Source organism: Tenrec ecaudatus, chromosome 12 (assembly GCF_050624435.1).
Source record: "Tenrec ecaudatus isolate mTenEca1 chromosome 12, mTenEca1.hap1, whole genome shotgun sequence".
NCBI lineage: Eukaryota > Metazoa > Chordata > Mammalia > Afrosoricida > Tenrecidae > Tenrec > Tenrec ecaudatus.
This window is the reverse complement of record NC_134541.1, coordinates 33,434,894-33,448,483: the sequence shown is the minus strand read 5'-3', so window position 1 is coordinate 33,448,483 and position 13,590 is coordinate 33,434,894. Positions and strand designations below refer to the sequence as shown.

Below are 13,590 nucleotides of genomic sequence, written 5' to 3'. Positions count from 1 at the left end.
TGGGGAAAATCTTACTTTGATATTGAGGGCTTTTTTGCTTTTTAACTTGGTCATGAAACAAAAAGCTAGCAATAAAATTCAGAACCTCTAAGCCGTTAACACAGCCGTCTCCCTGGTTTTAAGGAGTGTTAATAAGGAGATGGGGCCCTAGTGGTGCAATGGTTAAGTGCTGGGCTTGTTTGGGGGGCTTCAATTAGGAAGCACTTGGTTTGTGGAAGGCTGTCGTCTACAGCCAGAGTCCTAACTCCACTGCTAGTCTTGATATGTGCCCTGATACCATTTGACCACTAAACCAGCCACGTGGCTGTGCTTGAGGAGACCTGGCGGCAGGCTGGTTATGTGTTGGGCTGCCAACCACAGGCAGCAGTTGGCAACCACTGACCACTCCATGGGAGGAAGATGAGACTTTCCGTTCTCTTAAAGAATGTCAGTCTCGGAAACCCACAGAGGCAGTTAGTTCTACCCTGTCCTATTGGGTCGTTCTGAGTCCACTCGACGGCCGTGAGTGTGGTTTTGGTAGCTATGCTGAGGCATGTGCAGGGAAAAGCTAGGGAGGAGAAGAGTTTATCCTTCGGCTTGCACAAAGAACCAGGCAACCTGCCTGGGCACGTCCTTAATGAGTTACACAGATCATGGTATTCCCTTTACAAGTTGTGGCCTGGCGACTAAGAGCCAAGACTGCATGGTCCATAGCCCGACTACCACACAGCCATGTGATCAAAGCGTGGAACCAAACCTCTAACATTTTTGCATCTGCCCCCAACATGGTCCTGTCCCCACTTCTGTCACCCCACCACCTGTGGCACTGCTGAATTGACCTGCCACCAGTCATGACTTTGTGATGATTTCCACTGAATAGAACCAGTTCAATGGCCACGAGTCAGCAAACTACGGTGTGCATGTTGACAATGTCCCTTATCTTGGATGATTGTCCTTGTTCTTGTGGTAGTCGCATAATCTGGTGCCAACTTGAGACTATTAAGAGTGAAGAGGTGGAGTTTAGCCTGTCAATCAGGTCACAGCTCGATGACCTCATATGGAGGTGCTAAGGAGAAAAACAGCTCGCTGGAGGCAGGACACACACACGCACACACACACACACACGCACACACACACACACACACTCTCTCTCTCTCTCCCTGGGAGACATTCCTGTTGACAAGACACAAGGAGCTATACTGAAGCTGAAGAAGCCATGTGGAGATCCCTGGCAGCAGTGAAATGCTTCCACGATCACTGGATCCACAAGACTTTCCACCCACTGGCCTGCGATCTGCCTGCATTTGGAGTCATTGCTTGTGTTGCACGAGTCTGAAGAGGACTTTAGAGATTGGTATTGGACTAATATCATGGGCTAATATTAGACTTATGGATTTGATCTGGGCAGGGCTGCGAGGTTTTCTTAATGTAGAATTACTCTTTGATATAAAGATCTCTCTCACACACCTATGAGTGTCTCTAGTCAGCCCAGACTAACATAGCTCTGCTTAAGGCTTCATCAAAGGGTCTCTAGAGAACATGTTTAAAACTGGGACCTTTTCCCCCATGAGGATAAATGACAACAAGGATGAAATCCAAAGCCAGCTATCTCAGAGGTACCCCTGGGGCTCAGGGTGAGGGGTTTCTTGCACCCCAATGTTTTCCACAGGCTTCAGGCACTTGGTAGGTTCTTGGGTTGTGAAGCCTGTGCTTTGGTGCAGTGCCCTAAAACCCTTATGAAGTGTGCATGCTCTGCGTGTCTGCTGGCTCCCCCTCTCTGAGACCTCTTCATTCTCTCCGTTTGTCTGATGGCTTGTCATTGACTGGTGTGGGCATGGCGGTCTTTGCAATTTCCCAAAGGACGCAGGGAAAAGCCGCTGTTGGATTTGTAAGAAACAAAAATTAGATTCTAGGATGTAGCTCTTGCATATGTCTTCACATTGCATTTTAACCCCTCCAGGGCTGTCTCCTCCATAAACAGAGACAGTCTCCGAATCTCACCCTGCCTATACAGTTCTACCCGCCCTATGGGGTCACTACGAGTCGGTATCGACGCGATGGCTTCGAGCATTTCCTTGGAGAGGACTGTCTGTGGTATTTTCAGATCTTCACATTTCAGGACTGAAGCCTAGCCTGGTACGCTTTCCTTTGCTGCCCCCTCACCTGTCTCTTATGAGAGTTTCATTTTTCGCCACTGGTGACAGTCAGGCAAGGTTCTTCCTGAATAGAAGTAGGGTCCTAGATATTTTCAAGTTCATGGACTTCAAAGCTTACAAGCCACAGACACAAAGGACACAGGATGACCAGTAAATGCAAGTTGGGTGGTTGGCAGCCAGGAAAGCACCAAAGACTCCGTGTCAGGAGAAGCAGGTCCAGAGAACAGACCCGGCGCCTTAGGATGCCTGCTTCAGAGGCTCAAAACCACAGCTCCGCAGCTCTTAGGTGCACATGGTTTCAACAATACACGGCTCAAACCCTGCGGTGCCCCCCAGTCAGCATTTTATGGCATCTCAGAGTCCGAAACTTTGAAGAGACTTGAGCCTTCTTTCCCAATGGAAATGAACTCTCTTGGGACAATGCAGCGTGCCATGATAGGATTCCTCTTTGATAAACAGACCGCCACTTGTCTGTACTTACCTGCATGGCACAGACTCATTAAGAACAATCTGGAAAAACAAATGGCCATACTTGAAGCTCTTACTGTAGTAAAATAGAATCTCAGGTCAACTCCCTGCCAGCAATTTCATTTGAACACGAGAAACTGAATTTCAGCCTAATTATTAACATCCTTGGTCATTGAGCCTGGATTCCGCCCCCTGCTGGGATGCTGGTTTGGCGTTTGCACTTTAACCTGAGAATACTAGAATTAATGTAGAATTTCAGTGATCGCCCTGAGAAAATGAGTGTCCCGGCTTTGAGTGGTTTTTTGGAGCGGACTGTCTGGTTGTGTTTTCAGAAAGAAAATGTGTTCTTTCTTTCCCCTGGGAGATTTGTTTGCTGTTTGTGTTGTGTGCTTCGGGAGAATGATGGCTTGCTCATTCTTTAGCTGGCTCTTCTGTAGCTGCTTGGTCTAGGGCTTTGCTTTTATTAACCTAGATTTTATACACATCGGTGAAGGTCACGACAAGGAATCTCGGCCTTTGACGGAAACGCCGAGAAACTGAATGCAGTATTTCACTGCTGCCGAGTGTTACTGTTTGACTTTTGGTGTGCGTAGCTATGGGGCGAAGTCATTAAATTTGCAAAAACAAAACAACACACACGCACACACACACACAACCCCTCAAAACAAACAAACAAAAACCTTGCAGGGGAAGCCAGGCACTAGCTTAGCAGGAGGTACCAGCAGTCCCTGGCCTGTTTTAAAGAAGCTTTGAGACACATGTTGTTGCTTGGTAAGATGGGGAAAGTCACACCTAAAGGCCAGGCTAGGCTTCTCTCAAGCACTTCAGTGGCTGAATGCAAGCACCATAGGCACTGTTTTCACACAGTGAACATTCAATTGCCCCAAATCCTGTGTCAAGCTAGCAGCCACCTTTGGGGCAAGGGTTTCCTGTCCCAGGTTTGAGGCAAGGGTTCTCATACTGGATCCAAGAGAGAGCTCTGATAATTTGAAGACTGGCTGACTCAAAGAAATAGTTTGAAATTATGTAGCCACTTGGATATGTGAATGTGTTGCCTTGTTTTGTATTGTGTTGTTTTAAGAATGTTATGCTGTTATTGATCACCGTAAAAACGCAAAGATCTTAAAAGCCCACAAAAAGCCTACTGAAACAATCAAGGCAATCGACAAGGTAGTAGGATATAAAATTAACAACTAGAAATAAATTATATTCCAGCAAAGAGAGCTACAAAAAAGACATTAAGAAAACAATACCACTTACAATGACCACACAAAAGATGAAATATTTTGACATAAACCTAACTAAAGACACAAAAGACCTACACAGAGAAAACTATAGAACATTATTATGATAAACTCTAAAAAGACCCACATAAGTGGAAGGTTTCCCCATGCTCATGTATAGGCAGACTTAGTATTATTGAAAGTGTTAATAATTCTTAAAACAATCTACAGATATGAGGCAATCCAAATCCCAAGTACATTATTTAAAGAAATGGAAAAACTAATGATCAATTTCATATGGGCAGGCCAAAGACCCAGGATAAGCAAAGAACTTCTTAAAAAGAAGAACCAAACACAAGGCCTCCCACTACATGACCTAAAAATCTACTACACAGCCCAGTAGTCAAAACAGCCTGGTACCAGTACAGCGAGAGATGCATAGACCCATGGATCAGAACAGAAAACCCAGACATAAATGCATCAGCAACTAAAGACCTCGAAACATCCAATGGGACAAAGACTGGGTCTTCAACAAATGGTGTTGGTCAAACTGGATTTATATGTTCAGAAGAATGAAACAAGACCCATATCTCTCCCCATGCACAGACACGAACGCAAGGTGGATTAAAGACCTAAATGTAAAGCTAACAGGCTCATCAATGAGAAAACTGGCGCAAACTTAAGAGTCTCGTTGCAGGGCACACATAGACTACCAAGTACCATGAAGGAGGCACGCACAGCTGAAGATAAGATTGATGACTGGGACATGCTGACATCAGTTATGCACATCAAAAGGCTTCATCCGGAGAATAAAATGAGAGCCCACAGATTGGGAACATATTTTTAAGGACAACGCATCGGACAGCGATCTAATTACCAAAATGCACGGAACTCTACGAGAGCTCCATAAGAAAATAACACACATCCAACTAAGAATGGGAAAAAGAACAGACAGTTCACCAAAGACGCCGTGCAAACGGTTCACAAACACATGGAAGAATGCTCACGCTCACTAGCCATCGGGGAGATGCAAATGAAGACCACAGTGAGATACCACTTTACACTCACAGTGCTGGCCCAATCCAAAATAACAGAAAACAAGGGATGCTGGAGAGGATGTGGAGAGACTGGAACTCCTATATATTGTTGGTGGATGTCTAAACACTCCAACCACTACGGAAAACAATATGGGGATACTTCATGCAATTGGGACTTGAAATCCCGTATGATCCAGCAAGACCACAATTAGGCATAGACCCCAAAGAAATAAGAGACACCACACGAGTGGAAGCGTGCTCTCCATGTGCACAGAAGCACAGTTCACAACAGCAAGGAACTGGAAGCAGCCCAAATGCCCAACAGTGGGGGAATGGCTAAAGAAACTGGCACATACACACAATGGGATGCCATGCATCCCTAAAACAGTGGTGAGAGCATGAAACACGGCATGACGTGGAAGGACTGGACACCACTGCACCGAGTGAAGTTAATCACGGAGGGACAAATATTGTGAGTCAAGTACCAATGAAACAAATCTTAGTGATCAATTCCCAAGGAAAGGGGTAGAATGCCTGCCGACCAGCCCCCCTCCCCTAACGTGCACTTCATAAGAACCACATTGAAAGAGGAGACCTCACATTGGTTGGGTCACTCTTTCAAGAAGGGGGGAAAGAGAGCAGACCATCCACTTGATGCTCTATGACACTGAGACAAGGCTGTAACTCTATGGGAGTAGAAAGCCTCATCCTTCTCCTGCAGCGTGGCTAGTGGTTTCAAACTGCTGACTATTTACAAGTATCCACTACACCACCAGGACTCCCCAAACTCACTGCCATCAAGGAGATTCCAGCTCATAGCAACACTGTAGGGCAGGGTAGAACTGCCCTGTGGCTTTCTGAGACTTTAACTCTTTATGGGATTAGAAAGCCTTTTCTTTCTCTCGTGTAGGTAGTGGTTTCAAACTGCTGACCTTGTGGCTAGCAGCCCAACAAGTAACACTGCACTATCGGGGCTCCTACAGAACAAACTCCTCCCTTCCCTCCCCCTCAAAAAAAAAACAACCCAAAACAAAACCTATCAAACTTCACTGCCATTGAGTCAATGCTGATGTACTGCGACCCCTGTGGGTTTCCGAGACTGCATTGTTGAAGAGAGCAGAAAGCCTGGTCTTTCTGTTGAGGAGCTGCTAGTGGTTTCAAACTGCTGACCATGCAGATCTCAGCCCAATGTGTAACCACTACACGACCAGGCCTCTACACAGAGCAAGGTTAAATGGGGGAGAGAAATAGCTAAGGAGCTTTTTGTTTTGTTTTTCCCCTAGCCATAAAATAAAGCAAACCCGAAAACAAACCGCAAAGATCCTGCTTATCAAGAGAAAGGAATTGGTTATCTTTCGTCTTTCAAACTATTTGGTTGAAAGTGAACATATGAATTGAGAGAACTAATGCTTGTCTTTGAATGTGAACCAAAGACAAGTAGGTCGAGGCAAAATTCAGGCTTCTTGGGAGCCAGTGTCTGAGGCCAGACAGCCCCACGGAAACTTGAAAGACTCCGAACAAGGTGTAAACATAGAAAGGAATCTCGAGGGCCCAAATTTACATTTGTGAAAATAGGAAAAATGGCAAAGGCTTGAATGAAAACTTGGAATAGTTAAAGGTATGTTTTCAGCTGTAATGATATGTTGTGGTATATAAATCATTTCAAGATCTTTAGGCAATTTATATTTGAGGCAATAAATATAATTTAAGTTCATATACTTTTTGTTTCTTAAAGGACGAATGTATACATTCTAATCTGCTATTCTGCGTGTTCACTTTTACCAATTCACATGTTATAAGATGTAAGAATTAAGGATACTGTTTAAAAGATTTATTAAAGGAAATTTAATTCATTTGATATAGTCAAAGTTTCATCTGTCTGGGTAAAGTTTAATAGTATAAGATTTTTAGGACCTTTAATGTTCAATAGCACATAAGACAAAAAAATTGGGTTTCTTGTCATTAAAGTAGTAACATTTTCTTTGACTTGACGAGTTCATTCCTTACTGATGTAATCTGACTGTAAGGCAAGAGTAGATTCCTGAGTCAGAACAAATCACATGGCTCATGAAACCACATGGTTTTTGAAAAAGAGCGAGGGCTTTTACCCTTCATACATTAGTTAAATACTTTAGGTGCTGTTTCTTGTGGCCTACGAGAAACTCCTGACAACTTGAAGCTTCATGGAAAGCCATAAAATGTTTTATAAAAAGAAAGTTCTGAAAGGTATTATAGGTGCATAGCTCGTGCACCACAGGTGTGCGGGGGCGCAGGACCGGGCAGTGGTTCCAGCTGTGGTGCACAGGGTGGTTACAGTTTGGACCTGACGCGATGGCACCTGATGAAAGCATCTACATCACGTGAAACTCTTGGAGTTAGAAAATTATAGGCTAGAGTTTCCTTTTGTGTTTCCCCCTAATATTAGATGGCAAACACAAGATAGTAGGTATAATTCAGATGGCTAGTTTGACGGCAACGTTGTTTCTTTTGAATCTGGCAGCATACGGTCCAGTGGCGCATTACCTGGGAGGAATCACTTGCAGAGCTTCATTCAGGTGTTTAGAGAACGGGATGACCTTTGACATATTATTTGGCCACCACTGGCCCATCCTCTGGTATTATGTCTGGTCCTCTATTATTGTATCGGAAGCTTTAAACAAGCAAAGTTAATCGCTATGTTGAGAGATATTTTCATCTAAGGTTCCTTTTGATCTTACATTGACTTCACTTGGCTTCACATTATGTCTGCAATTAATTTCCATCAGGTATTTCATTGAAAAATGTCCGTATGAGAGAATCCTGGACCAATCAAGCCTTGTCATTTCCAGACAAGCACTGCTGATCTGTGGAAGCATCCCACCACAACATTCTAACAGAAAAGCAAGCATCGGACTAAAGAAAGCACTGTGGGTGGTGTTGGGAATGGTTCCTATTAGACAAGAGTCCAGGTTCCCAGAACCCTGGTGTTGAAGGGGATGGATTTACTAATTTGTAGCTGATCCGAAATCATGAGAGATAGAAATTAATGGACCAAAATTTAAGATGTGTTTTAAGTGGGTATACTCTTTGTGTTTTAAGGCCCCAGTCTCTGGATGTATAAACCCCCCTTTTCATCCTTTGTTTTAAATTATCTAACAAGTAGGTTTGTTGTTTTTACTTGTAGATTTGAACTGGTTCTTATTACGCTATTAAATATGAGAAGACTGAGCCCAGAGAAGGAATATATGTGTTTTAATTTGAGGAATTAAGAGACGATTTTTTTTTACTGTAGACTATGTTATAGCCCGCATGGTGGTGTTAGTTAACGAGACAGCTGGTTCTTGTACTAAAGGAAATAACTGGAATTGAAGTGGGTGTAAGTATTTTAACTTTCCACTTAGAGGTTTGTGTGGCCAAGCTTAGCAAAACTCTCAACAGCATAGCTAGGACCAGTCCGAAGCTTGAGTTAAAATGTTATAAAATAGATTGACACCAGGTTTTCCGCTCAGTCGTCAGGGGAACAGCTTTGTGCCTTACAAGATGAACATCACTGTACCCACATCCATATCCGATCTGCGGTGTTGCAGAAGGCCCTGGCATTCCAGGCACATGAAAGCAGTCACCGATGCTGCTTAGCTATAGACGGACCACTCATGGGACTTGTTTCCTTCTGTACAAAGACCTTACGGCCATAGTTTCCTGGGTTCTTATGCTAATTGCTTAACTGTTCAGATTCCTAAGGAGTCTGGGGCCACATTGATGGCTACCTGCAAGGTTGGTGGTTCAACCCACCAGCTGCTCCTCTGGATAAAGAGGAGGCTGTCTGCAGCCTGCGAAACTCTCGATGGGGTCGCTATGAGTTGGGATTGACTCGATGGGAGTTGATGGGTTTGGATTTCTGGCTTTTGTGGAACCAACACAGACCACTGGAACTCGAATCTTTGGAAAAACTAGAGTCTAGAAACCACGTTTGCTTCAAACAGTGGTCCTTGATATGCTGATAAGACCACTTTGCTCTTAAGAGACCTTGACTCCAAAAATCAGACTGGATGTTAGGGTAAAGCAAGGATGATTTTAAGTGGTTTTCAAGACAATATTATATGACATGCTTATCTAATGCATATAATCAAATGGACACTCTCCTGGCTGTGCAGAAAATTACATATCTCGACAAAACGAAGTTCTCAGAGATTTTCCTCCCCACTGAATCAGTCTTTGGGGAAACTATGATCCATCAGATATGACCTTGCTCTGCAGTTACCCTAATTTAAAATAAGAGAATCGGTGTGTCTGGGTGGGCAGTGGCACTCTCGAGCTAGTGATCAGAGAATTTTTGTGGGGATTCATGATCACAGGAGGAGAAAATATATGAGGGCACCTAAAATCTTAGAACCTTTGGCCTACCTGGAGGGGATGACACAAGGCATGGCTTGGACTCCATTTTGTTTTAGGTGCTATTCTTGTTTGAGGGAGTGACACCTGCTGTCAGGCACACAAGGGAAGGGCAGTGTGTCCTTGGGAAGAACACACCACATGCTTTGGTTGGGTCTCTAGCAAGAGGAGTCCACCCTGTGTAATGTGGTGAACATACACCTTTTATAATCCTCGACAGAAAAGCCTTCCACTTAGGTTTTAGGCGTTAGGCTACCTGGGCTTGAGACTGTCTCGTAAAAATATCATAACATTTTTCATAGGTAGAAGAGGCCTTTAATCTCCAAGGCTGCCTGCTTTCACACCAAAATATTATATGTATTGGAGGAGCCGTCACTTAAAGGACTCATTAGAATTCTGCTAGAGAAGAATGAACCTTGCTCTTTCACTAATCCACATGCAACTAAACTGGAGGGCATTAAACCTTAGCTAACAGGGCAAGTAAAAAAAATTTTTTTGCTACTAGGGTTGTTCTAGGAGAATTTCATAGGGAAATCTTATTCCACCTACCCTATACCCCTGCTCTTTTCCCCCAACCCCCTTTTCTGTTCTGAAAGTGCAATGAACATTCAAAAGTCACATGGTTTGAGTCACTCAGAGATGCAAAAAATGTTGAGGCAGTGCAGACGGAAGAGCAGAGAATCCTGATGGGGAAGAGTCAGCGATGGAAACACCATCTTCAGGAGTGTGTGCACCTAGATGGAGTCTATGTTGAAAAACAACAGCTTCACAATTTGATATTTTGTGGAAGAGAGAGTGTAGGCGGACCAATTCTCCAGGCTCATAATTAAGGTAGCCTGGGAGGCCAGGATTCTGGGGGAAAGGTGACCTTCACATTTGTGAGTTAGAGAGGAGTCCCAGTCACGCTCTCCTACTTTTGAAACTATCATACCCACAATATCCTCCCATTTTAGATACCTCTTAATGATCAACGATGCTCCCGTTGATGGTACCTGTTACAAGCACAGGGGCTCAGCACGATGTGCTGGCAGCTTTATCTACAGGAACAGAGTTCTCGCTACTGCTCTCCCTGCTCAGGGGACCGTCCCTCCCCTCAACCTGCCCTCAGCACTGACGTCAGGTTCCTCCCCTTCTGATCTCAGGGGCCTCTAGGGTTAAGATACTGCCCACCTTGTTACGTAGGTAGGTGTCTGTGTTTGTCTGGGGCGGGGGGGGGGGGGGTGGAGGGGAGAGGCCTTGCGTGCTCGAGACTAAGTTGGTGAAATAACACATCCTCTCTCTCCCACTCGGACGTGGTTTCAAGCAGGAGGCGAGCACCCCAAACCTTTTGTCTTTTTATTTGTTCCCTTCAATTACACAACTGTCCCTTAGGACCCATCTGGTTGTGGGCTAGCTCCCCCAAACTTTTGTTTAAGAAAGGTTTCCAGGATTTCGTAGCAGTACTTTTGGACCTGTCCTCATACACTGCCATCAGCTCAAGGAACTAATGCCCTCTTTTGAACTTGCCAGTCACCTGGAAACTTTAAACTTGAAGCTGAAACGCCTCAGTAGCTTTCCCAAAGTTGTGGACAAGACTGCTCATTCTGAGCTCATTTGGCTTGGTTGAAATCGTTATTGTTTTTGAGGTTGCTTTATGTTGGCAGCTTGGGTTTATTTGACTGGTAAGTCTATGTTTTCCTTATAGACTATTGGCATATTTTTGTTCATTTGTATAGGTAAAGCTTTTAACCCCCCAATTTTTTCTGTATATCTTTCCCCTTAGTATTTGAAGCTATACAGTTTACTGGATTAATAATATTAGAATGATCAGATGCTGTATGAAGGCTGCTTTGGATGTAATTTCTCAGAAAGCTAATATGCTGCCCATGATGGGATCTCTTATCTCTCTCTCTCTCTTATCTCTCTCTCTCTCTCTCTCTCTCTCTCTCTCTCTCTCTCTCTCTCTCTCTCTCTCTCACACACACACACACACACACACACACACACATGATAGAGACTATAAGTGGACCTGAGCTCCCACTTTACGGTTAGTAGCTTAAGCACAGACCATATAATTCTTACAATGTGACCCTGTCACATATTTAGCGTCATAAGCTGATCACTGAAGACTGGGTGTTGGAGTAAAGCTTGGTGAAAGAATTAGATGGTGTCCAGCTTTCAACAAAAAGATAGTGTCTAGATTCTTAGACATATAACCCCTCAGGAGCAGTAATGGGCGCACCTCTACCATGAGGGTAGGGGGAAGTGGGGGAGTGGAGGGGGAGACCATTGCAATGATCCACATAAACACCCCCTCCCCCACCTCCACCAAGGGGGATGAACAACAAAAATGTGGGTGAATGGAGGCAGTGGATGGTATAAGTTATGAAAATAATAATAATTTATCATTTATCAAGGGTTCATGAGGGTGGGAGGGGGAAAGGGGGGGAAAAGGAGCTGATACTAAGGGTTCAAATAGAAAGAAAATGTTTTGAAAAGGACGATGGCAACATATGTACAAATGTGCTTGATACAATTATTGTATGGATTGTTATAAGAGTTGTAAGAGTCCCCAGTAAAAGCAACTTCATTCTAGCCCCAATATAAGAGCAATTAGTCCTTAGGACTTGGCCCTGCTTGATGCTCACCCTTAGGAAGAGCTCACTAAAGATACGACTGTTTATAGCTAAGTGTGGTGAAGAAACTAGATGGTGCCCAGCTATCAGAAAGAATAGTGTCTGTGGTTGTAAAGGCTTGAGTTCAAACAAGCCGCCATCTAAGCAAGGCATCAGCTAAGTCCACACGGAAGAAGTGCACCAGTCTGTGTGATCCAAGGATTGTAAATAATATAATCCAAATCCGAAGGAGGGAATGGTATCAGGGCTTAAATTGTGCATACTTGCTTTGCAGAAGGTTATGGACGACAATGGAAGCCCCCAATCCATTTTCAGGGTCCCCACATGGATTAAGTCTCTGAGGAGTTCCCCGTGACCATATGGCTGAAGGATGTGAATCGCCTTGCTGCCAGGCAGGAAGCATTGCAAAATCAATATGGCAGATGCAGTTAAGCTACAGTGTAATCTTATCATTGGGTCCCCTTTGATCCATTTTACATTTGTTCTCGGTTTTTGGTATTTCCTACTTTTCTTTTGATTGAAGTTTTCCTTTGTTATTGTTGTCAGTTTTATTTATTTATGTGTATGTTTTTTTCTGTGTATGAAATCCAGGACAGGTAAATCTATAAAGATAGTAACTAGATTAATGGCTTCTTGGAGGTTTGGCAGGGGTGTAGGGAGGGCGGGCTGTCGAACTAAGAAAAATGAGTATAAGGGAAACATGCTCTAAAATTGATTGTGTTAATGATTGCGCAACTCTTCTTGATATGACTGAACTATTAAGTTGCATGATGTCTAGATTATGTGCCCAACACACCTGTTTTCAAAACAAAATCCTTCTCCTAAAATAAGAACCAGCTAAAAGGAGCCATCAACCAGCTTACAGAAGAAAGTAGACCAACCTAACGGCGATCAAAGATGTAAATAAAACCCAAGGTTAGAGAAAGGGTGTATTAGTGCTTAAGTTCTACAGCAGGAGTTCAACTCTAGGTTAAGTCTGTTCATAGAGTCAGATGCCACTTGAGTTCTTTCTGACCATTAGGCCAGGGGCAAATTTAGGGAGGAGCTGTTTGCACTTATGCAGAGTGTGATTGAAAGAAGATTACACCTCCCAGGCAAGCCAGGGAGGGGCAGGGAACCGGTCTGGTCATGTCCTTAATGATTTATAAAAATAGCTGCATGTTAATTTAAGAGCTGAGGTCCTGGTGACTAAGATTCAGGGGCGTATGGTTACACGGTCACGTGATAGGTCTAGAACTACCCTGTAATCCTGTACATCTGTGATTGTGTACCTGTCCCAGCCATGGTCCTTCTCCACTTCTATAGTCCTACCTGCAGCAGTGACGACTTGACCTGCTGCCCATCATCATCTTGTGATCATCACCTAGGTTTGCGACCATCTCTAATTGACCCTCTGGCCGTGTGTCAGTGGAGTCCATTGGCCTCTGTAGCCTGTGTTTGCGGATGGTTTCACGCCTCTGGGATGACTTTGTGATGTTTACGGCTTCACTAAAGAGCCTCTGTAGAACACGTCTACACCTGGCGTCTCCCATCCCTCACACAGGCTGCAAAACCAAAAGGTAAGGCGTTTGGACCCTCCAGCAGCCCCCTAGCAGAAAAAAGCTGGCAATCTGCTCCTGTTCCGAATAAAGCCAGGACCCCTCGGTGGAGCAGTTCCACTCAGTTTCACAGGGCCGCTCTGACTTGGAAGAAGGAGCGGTGGTTAAACCACTTGACCGCTAGTCCACAGGTTGGGAATTCG

At 44.2% G+C, this 13,590-nt stretch overlaps 1 protein-coding gene across 1 annotated transcript in view; it reads right to left on the bottom strand.

Annotated features, from left to right (window-relative positions):
* The window catches only part of TGM6 (transglutaminase 6), a 63,572-nt gene that overhangs the window by 25,012 nt on the left and 24,970 nt on the right, over positions 1–13,590 (bottom strand). The window lies entirely within an intron of this gene.